The 9,381-nt window shown below is 37.4% G+C and overlaps 1 long non-coding RNA gene across 1 annotated transcript in view; it reads right to left on the bottom strand.

Moving 5' to 3' along the window:
• Nucleotides 1-987: 987 nt before the first annotated feature.
• The window catches only part of LOC132518094 (uncharacterized), a 479,628-nt gene continuing 471,234 nt past the window's right edge, over nucleotides 988-9,381 (bottom strand). The window contains exons 7-8 of the long non-coding RNA XR_009539861.1: nucleotides 7,068-7,206; nucleotides 988-1,968 (exon numbers count right to left, since the gene is read on the bottom strand). This is a non-coding gene — a long non-coding RNA (uncharacterized LOC132518094). The remainder of the gene's footprint in view (nucleotides 1,969-7,067; nucleotides 7,207-9,381) is intronic.

The following is a 9,381-nucleotide window of genomic DNA, read 5'->3' as shown; positions in this document are numbered from 1 at the left end:
CCCTTTAGGTGACATCTAGAAAGGAAAAGACAGGGTCCTAGGGCATACATATCTTCAACCTGAACACATATTGTCAGATTGCTCTCCAGAAGGGTATCATAATGAAACTCCCAAGAGCAACGTGGAAGACCTCCTGTTTCCCCACATTCTTGCCAGTACTTGGTATTATCAGGCTAGTTATTATGTTATGTTTTGGGGAGTTTAAAATGCTATCTCAATGTTGTTTTACTTTATCTGCTCCTGACTACTGGTGAGGTTGATCACATTTTCCTTATGTTCACTGGCCATTATTTTTTTCTCTTTGTGAATTGCATGCTAAAAATGGACCATTTTTTTCTATTGGGTTCATCGCATTTTTCTTACTGATTTTTAGAAGATTTTAAAATGTATTCTGTGGGAAGAAGTGAGAGAGTGGCATTGACATATATACACTACCAAATGTAAAATAGATAGCTAGTGGGAAGCAGCTGCATAGTACAGAGAGATCAGCTCGGTGCTCTGTGACCACCTAGAGGGGTGGGATAGGGAGGGTGGGAGGGAGATGCAAGTGGGAGGGGATATGGGGATATATGTATACATATATTTGATTCACTTTGTTGTACAGCAGAAACTAACACAACATTGTAAAGCAATTATACTCCAATAAAGATGTTAAAAATAAAGATATGTAAAAAGCAAATAAAAATAAACATTATATTTGTTTTCCAAAAAAATGAAATAAAATGTATTCTGAAACTTTATTCTTTGCCTGATAAATGAGTTGCCAGTATCTTCTCCCAATATGTGACACATCTTTTTGTCACAATGAAGCTTTTATTATTATTAAAAGTTTTTATTTATTATTAATGACAATGTAGTTCAAATTTGTCATTCTTAAATTTTTGTTTGTGTTTTTTTCTATCTTAATTAAGAAACAACTACTTATTCTAATGACATTAGTTTTTATTCTAATAATTTAAAAGTTTTGTTTTTCAAATTTGAGTCTTCAATCCATCTGGAGTTGTTTATGTATAATATGAGGCACGTATGTAACTTAGTATTATATATAGAACATCACAGTAGTAGCAGAAGTTCCATCCTTTCCCCAGCTAACTGAAATGTCATCTCTGTTACAGGCCTATCTCAAATATGTATGTGTGTCTTTTTAGAATACGCACTGTGTTCATCCCTGAATGAAGGTCTCAGTGTCCATCTGGTATCATTTCTCACCAGCTTTATGGAATTCCTTTAATGTTTCATGTAGTGAAGCTGAAGCTGTGCCACTGACACATTCTTTCGCTCTTTTTTATACTAAAATGTCTTTATTTGCCTTTTTCTTAAAGGATATTTTCACTGGATATAGAATTCTAGGTTGATAGGTATTTTGTTTTATGTTTTTGTTTTTCCTTTCAGCACTTTTAAATGTTGTTCTTTTATCTTCTCTACACTATTTCTCTTGAGATGGTAGCAGGTTTTTTTTTTTTAAGATTATTTTTCTCTTCATTTTCCCTCTGCCTGCTTTTAAGATATTCTATTAATCTTTGCTTTTCAGCCACTTGATTATGATGTGCCTAGGTGTGGTTTTCTTTGTGTTTATTCTGCTAGAAATTTTAAAGACTTTCAGAAATGTGAGTTTAAAATTTTCATTGAATTTGGAAATTTTTTCTTTATTATTTCTTTTTTTAAAAAGAGATTTATTTATTTATTTTTGGCTGTGTTGGGTCTTCGTTGCTCTGTGCAAGCTTTCTCTAGTTGCAGTGAGCAGGGGCTACTCTTTGTTGTGGTGTGCCGGCTTCTCATTGCGGTGGCTTCTCTTATTGCGGAACACGGGCTCTAGGTGCAGGGGCTTCAGCAGTTGTGGCTCATGGGCTCTAGAGTGCAGGCTCAGTAGTTGTGGCACACAGGCTTAGTTGCTCTGCAGCATGTGGGATCTTCCCGGACCAGGGCTCACACCTCTGTGCCCTGCATTGGCAGGCGGATTCTTGACCACTGTGCCACCAGAGAAACGCCCGTTATTATTTCTTCAAAAATTTTTTTTCCACCCCACTCTCTCCTTTTTTTTTTCTGTGTATCTAATGATACATATATTTTCTTCTTGTCCCATAGGTCACTAAGGCCTTGTTTATTATTTTCACTTTTTTCCCTCTGTATGTCTAAATTTGAATCGTTTCTATTGACCTATTTTCAGATTCACTAATATTTTCTTCCGTAGTTCTCAAGCTACTTTTAAGCCCAGCTAAGAATTTTTTAACACTTTAGAGACTATTATTTTAGTTTTAGAATTTCTGTGTGGCTCTTTTCTGTAGTCTTTGCTTTTCTGCTGAGCCTGTCTGCCCACCCTCTCATTATGGCCAGCTTTTCCTTTAAGTCCTTGAACATACTTCTAATCATTGTTTTAATGCCTTTGTGTGCTAATTGCAACAACTGCCTCATCTATGGCTGCTTTTATTGACTGTTTTCTATCCAAGTTTGGGTCACATTTTCTAGCTTCTTGATATATATGTCTAACAAATTTTTATCATATGGTCAACTTTATGGAGGCTCCATCATGAGAGTTTGGCTTATATTGTCTTTCTTTAAGGAGTGTAGAATTTTATGGTGGATCAGCTTGATCCTACTGAAGCTTGATTTTAGACATTTTAGGAAGAGTCTAGATAGCCCTTACTGTGGGGCCAGAGCAGCTCTGCTAAAGGCAAAGTATTTTTGAAGCTTCAGTTGAATGCCTGGGTTGTTCATGAGGTCTCTCCACTCTGGCTTGTCAGAACACTAATGTTTTAATGTGTCACTCTTGGAATCCCTGATCTCTTCACTGTCTCCTAGAAACTGTTCTCTGCAGGCATCCTTGAGTCTTGCTTTGTGCATTCACAGCTTACTGTTCGGCTTAAGAGTCCAGAGGACCCTTATAGAGATTTTGGGGGTTCTTCCTCTGCACAACTCTATCCTCCTGGTACCCTACTCCCATAAATTCCAGCTCTCTCAGCAGCCCCAAACTCCATATTGCATTCTCCATCCAGGCCTATCATTGCTGTCTAACAGGTTTCTACTTCCTGTTTGAATGGAAAGTGTCCTAGTCTGGAAAGTGCCCTCAGGCAGAGAGCTGGGTGAATGTGGGCCTCACAGCATCCCTTCACTAGAGGATCAGAGCCCAGTGCTGCTTGTTATCCAATGTCTGGGAACAGCTTCTTCATATATTTTGTTTTATATGTATTTACAGTGGGAAGATGATTGTGATCCTCATTACTCCATTACTGCCAGAATCAAAGGTGTCTACTTATGAATTTTTACATCTATTATATCTAAATTCCAGTCCCTTCTTTTATTCTCAGCATTATAATTTGTGCTACCTCACCTTTTTTCTTCAGCAATTTAAGCAGAGTCTGCCCTTCAGACTCAGACTGGAGCTATACCATTGGCTCTCCTGGTCTCCAGCTGAAGATCCTGGGACATCTCAGTCTTCATAGCCCCATGAGCCAATTCCTTATAATAAGTCTATCTATCTATCTGTCTACCTACCTACCTACCTACCTACCTACCTACCTACATACCTATCTATCTGTCGTGGTTTGTCTTTTCATTCTCTTAACCATGTCTTAGAGCAGAAGTGTTTTAATCATAATAAAATTCTGCTTATCAATTTTTTTTCTTTTATCAGTCATGGTTTTAGTGTTGTAGTTAAAAGTTCATCTCTAAACCAAAGTTCACAGATTTTTCTTCCATGTTTTCTTCTAGAAGCTTTATAGCTTTGCATTTTACATTTATCTCTATGACCCATCTTGAGTTATCTTTTGAGGAAGGTGTAAGGTCTTACCCAGGTTTTTACCATGCATGTCAATATCCAGTTGTTGACATACAGCACCATTTGTTGAGAAGACTATGCTTTCTCCACTGAATTGCCTTTTCTCCTTGGTCAAAGATCCATTGGATATATTTGTGTGGATCTCTTTCTGGGCTCTCTATTTTGGTTCATTAGCCTGTTTGTCTATTCTTTTATCAAGACCACATTACCTTGATTACTGTAGCTTTATAGTAAATCTCGAAATCAGGTATTGTGGGTCCTCCACCTGCATTCTTTTTCATCAATGCTTTACTTCCTTTTTTTCCTCTCACCCTCCTTCTCTGTTCATCCCCTACCACATTCCAATTAGCATCGGAATCTTCACCTTGTGTTCTACTTATGGAAGACCAATGTTATGGACTGAATGTTTTTGTCCCCACAAAAGTCATATATTGAAGCCCTAACCCCAGTGTGTCTGTATTTGGAGATAAGGCCTCTAAGGAAGTAATTAAGTTTAAATGAGGTCATGAGGGTAGAACTCTGATCCAACAGGATTAGTGTCCTTATGAGAAGAGACACCAGAGCCTTCTCTCTCTCTCCCTCTCCATGCATGCACCAATAAAAGTCCATGTGAAGATATAGCAAGAAGGCAGCCATCTACAACCCAGGAAGAAAAGTCTTAAAAGAAATAAAACCTGACAGCTTTTTAACCTTGGAGTTTCAGCCTCCAGAACTGTGAGAAAAGATATTTCTGTTGTTTAAGCCACCCAGTGTGCTATTTTGTTATGGCAGCCAGAACAGACTAATACAACAAGAATAAGACAAAGTACAACTTTTATAAATATCAAGTAGCTGGATTCTATTTCCTTAATCCAATCTGGTAATCCTTGTCTTTTAACTGATGAGGTTCATTCATTTAAAGTTATTCTATCCCTGACAGTTTTCATTTCTATCACTTTATTTTATGCTTTCTATATCACATATTTTTCTTTTTTTCCCTCTTTTCAAAACAAGTATTAGACTGATATATTCCTTAATTCATTCTTTCCTTTCATTGGTTAGGAAATTATACACTTAATCTTTATGATGTTATGGTTTATGGTTTGATTTTAAAAATGCATGCCTTCTGAACAAAGTTCAAAGTGGATCAAGAATTTTACCACATTTCCAAATATTACAAGGACTTTAGAAACTTTAACTCTGATGGCTCCCCTTCTCTTACATGTCATTTTCTCAGATTTTTATTTTGACTTTGTTTTTATGAATCTCACATTGTTCATAATTATTTTCATTTTTATATTGTTAACATGTGTTTAGGTTTACCCTATGTTTGCCAATTATTTTGCCCACTATTGCTTTTGGAAACCTCTCTTCCTTCTGGGTCCAATTTTCTTTTATCTGAGGTAAATACTTTAATAATTGCTTTAGCAAGGGTATGTGGGTGGTAAAGTCTCTATGTCATTTTGTTTAAAATTGCCTTTATTATGCTTTCACTCTTGATTGATAGTTTGTCTGATTTATAATTCTAGGTTGACAGCTATTTTTTTCAGCAATATGAAGATATTAGCCAATTGTACTCTGGCTCTATTGTTACCACAAGGGGGTCTATTGTCAGTAGTTTTTCCTTTATTTATCTTACTTAAAACTTTTTATTCTGGGACCTAAATATTCACGCTTTTCATCAATTTTATAAAATTCTCAGCCATCCTCTTGTTACTATTTGACTCTTCATTATTCTTTTTCTTTTCCCTCTTGAACTTTTAGTAGACATATATTAGAACTTCTCATTCTCTCTTCATGTCACTGAATCTCACTTTCATATTTTTAATTTATCTTCCTCAATTGAGCTTTACTTAATTTCCTTAGATCTATCTTCTAGTTCAATATTTTTGCTTCAGCTGTTTCTAATATGCTCCATAAGCCAGTTGGTTATTGCTTAATTTTAAAAGTTCCATTTAATTTATTTTAATCTTCTTGATATTTGTTTCTTGTGTATTTCTTACAGTTTTGATTCTTTTCATTACCTTTAATTATTTGAACTCAATAATTTTATATTCTCCATTAGAATATGCTGTAACGTGAAAATATTGATCTTCTAACGCTGCTACCTGTTCCATCTTTAGTTTCTTACCCATCTTGGATTGTTTACTTGTGAAAGTTGAACTTGAGAAGCACTTCATCGGTGGGAGTCATGGCGCATGTATGCTTTGGAGTGGTGGGGTCTCTGTGTCTGGCAAGTGCCCCAGAATTATCATTGGTACAGGGGCACATTGGCGTTCATTTCTCATTGTGAGGATTCCTAAACCTTGAGGACCTTGAGGGTAGTGTAAACTCAAACCCCACATCTATGCCTGCAGCAGACCCAAAATATAAATTGCCCAGGAACTCAGGCAGAGACAGATAAACTTTCCTGTTGCCTTCCTGTGTCACTGCGCACAGCATTTTCAGTCCTGTATTTTACTCAGGAACAGCCCTTTAAAGTTTCTAGTTCTCTCTTCATGGGCTTAAGGATTTATTCTGCAACCCTGAAGATCTTAAAATAAAAGCTCTTAGGGTGCTTGAACCAGCAAAGTCCTAACATCCTATTTCCCCCACACTCACTTCCACCTGGGGTTAACGGCCAAGGGAAGCCTCAGCTGTGCCTCATGGGATTGTGCTCTGCTTTTCAGATTACCTGCCACCTGAGAATTGTTCTTACTTTTCCTGTTATCTCAACTACACATTTCGAATAATGTTATACTTTGTGTACTTGGGGGAAGGGGTTCAGGTAAACGAATTCACATTATTTAGGGAACAAGAAGCCCTGAATTTGCTTCTTTAAATGTCTCAAATTTTGAAGTTTGATGAAAATTATATGCCAGATCTGAAGTTACTTTATTATTTTGCCCACCTAAATGACACTCAAGGAAAAGTAACATACATTTAGTTAATTATTATTCTGCTGTGTTGTAATGATCACAGAGTCAGGGCTTGATGTTTCCCTAGAGTCTATTTTGTAGGAAGTATTTTCCTATATTCAGTAACCCTGTTAGTAGCTTGAATCACTGCACAAACACTCATGTTTCATTGAAAACTCAAGTTTTCATGTATATAAAGAAACTACATCCCAATTGAGGGTTCAAATTAACATGTGGAATACGTTAATTAAGTATATTTTATGTTCACTAACTGTATCATACATTAATTTGAATTTGTGCTTTTTACCCTGAGAATGTGAAACAAGATGGGGTTTCACAGCTGTTTAAATCTCCTTTAAAGAAGCAGAATTGTATTAATGAAACAAAAAGGAATATATTGGCAAGAGAAGACTCACCTTGAGTTGATAACACATGGATCAGATGCCTCTCTTTGTTGGTTTATGAGCATCTTTAAGGCAGGCAAAGTGATGTACAAATTATCTTAGAACCTCTGAAGTAGAGCATCAAGCTTGCCACATGATAGGTGGTAAATAGCTGTGGAAAGAAGAGAGGAGAGAGAGTGTGAGGATGGCAGGAAAGGAGGAAAAGATGTAAGGAAGTAAAGAAGAAAGGGAGGAAGGGAGGCAGGGAGGAAGGGAGGCAGGGAGGGAAGAAGGAGGCAGCTTTTGCCCATGATACCTATACCATGATACTATGATACCTATAAAGAAAGAGGAAACCTAACCCACTTCTAGAACCTGGGTGTCTGGGGCATAAATGCAGATGTCCTTAAGTGTTACTTCAAATGTCTCAGTTCAGTGAAATCTTACATATTCCATCAACATGATTAAAGATTTTAGCTCCTTGCAGCACAGGTTACACAAGAATCTCTTAGGCTACATGCCTGAACCGGAATTTGTGTTTTCAGTGGCGTATGGCACTTGAAAGTCTCTGTGAAGTTGAGGAGCACGCAGCCCATGTCAGCAAGTCTTATCACTCCGATGAGTCAAATATTTCTGAGCTGCACCCATGTTTTGAGAGGACTGTTTCTTCCTTTCTTAATGACCTAAACTTCATTTTTATCCTGACCCATTTCTTAAAAACTCCCATGTCTTTTCTTTCAGCAAAAACTAAATTTCATAGACAGGATAGGATGGTAGAAAGCTCTTGTATCCTTCCTGCTCTTGCAGAGACCTCATCAACTCTGTAAATGTTTCTCTTCAAGGGGAGGAGGTATTGTGACTGAACTGTACCTTCAATAAACCTCTTTCCAGCTCAGGGGGGAAGTTTCCTTGGCTTGGTCAGGGCAGTTTAGCCACACCCAGATGAAATAATGAATGTGAAAGCACGTTGAAAGTCAAGTATCTTGTCAAGCTGAATTAACGTGGCGAGTGTTATACTCTGCACTAGGATATGGGGTGAGGATGGCCAGCCATGGGTAGACACACAGCCAAAAGCTAGTGCAGCACAAAAAGGTAGTATCCATTCTGCTCCAATTGCTCCCTCCATTAGTCCAGGCTGCCATAGAAAAATATCATAGATTGCATGGCTTATAAACAACAGAAATTTATTTCTCACAGTTCTGGTGGCTAGAAGTCTAAGATCAAGGCTCCAGCAGTTTTGGTGCCTGGTGAGAAATCACTTCCTGGTTCATAGATGGCTATCTTCTTGCTGTGTCCTCACATGGTAGAAGGGGGCAGGGAGCTCTCTAGGGTCTCTTTTATAAGGTAACTAATACCATTCGTGAGGGCTCTACCCTCATGACCTAATCACCCAAAAGGCCCCATTTCCAAACACCATCACATTGGGGATTGGATTTCAACATATGAATTTGGGGGAGACAATCTCTAGCCCTCCCAAATGTGCAAATCACTGCCCAAGAATTTCAATATGGGAGAACTACCAACAATAGAAAAGAAGAGGAATGTACCGTGTTCTGAGAGGAATCTCAAACAAGGAAAGATTGGGGCCATAGACCTGAGTGGACTTGGTTCTCCATTTCTTATGTTCCCTCTGGAGGAGAGGGTGGGAGGAGTAGGGTCCCCTGGTCATAGGACTCTGGTTGCTGTTGATGTCACTTCCTGCCTTGGCAAATTTGACTGGGAGAATGAGTGTATAAAAGAACATGCTCTCTATTTCCCTCCTCCCACCATTACTCTTTCTTTCCTCATTTGCCCTACTCATATTTCCTTTAAATATATTTAAAAAAATAATCTTTAATACAATTTTATTGGCTCCCCATCGAGGTAACAGTGTTTCTTCAAGTGTGATCCATAAACCTCTGGTGATTCCAGGGAATGTAGAGACAATTTGACAGTTTCAGAAGCTACAGCATCGATAATAAAATACTAATAATATAACAGCATAAAACGTTTAAGAGCTTATATAGTTGATAGCATACATTTTGCTTCATATTTGGCTAAAACCACTGATGTACAGAACTTGAATAATTTCTCAGCATAAGTGGAGCATATATGAAGAAATGATCAACATATTTTTATTATGTTAATATTGAAAAGTCATGGTATAGAAAGATAACATTTTAAAATAGTTAGCAAAGAGTTAAATACAAAAAAAAAAAGAGTTAAATACAATTCATGAGATAGGTGTATGGGATCAGTACTAAAGGACACCATTTATATATGCTGCTGTGAACATTAAAGGAGACTAAAGTACTTGAGCATTAGAACCCTACTGTTTGCAAAGAGAACAGTTGGCAGAATATTTCCT

The sequence above is a fragment of the Lagenorhynchus albirostris genome, chromosome 3 (genome assembly GCF_949774975.1).
Source record: "Lagenorhynchus albirostris chromosome 3, mLagAlb1.1, whole genome shotgun sequence".
In the NCBI taxonomy this organism is placed as follows: domain Eukaryota; kingdom Metazoa; phylum Chordata; class Mammalia; order Artiodactyla; family Delphinidae; genus Lagenorhynchus; species Lagenorhynchus albirostris.
This window is presented reverse-complemented; position numbering and strand designations above follow the sequence as displayed.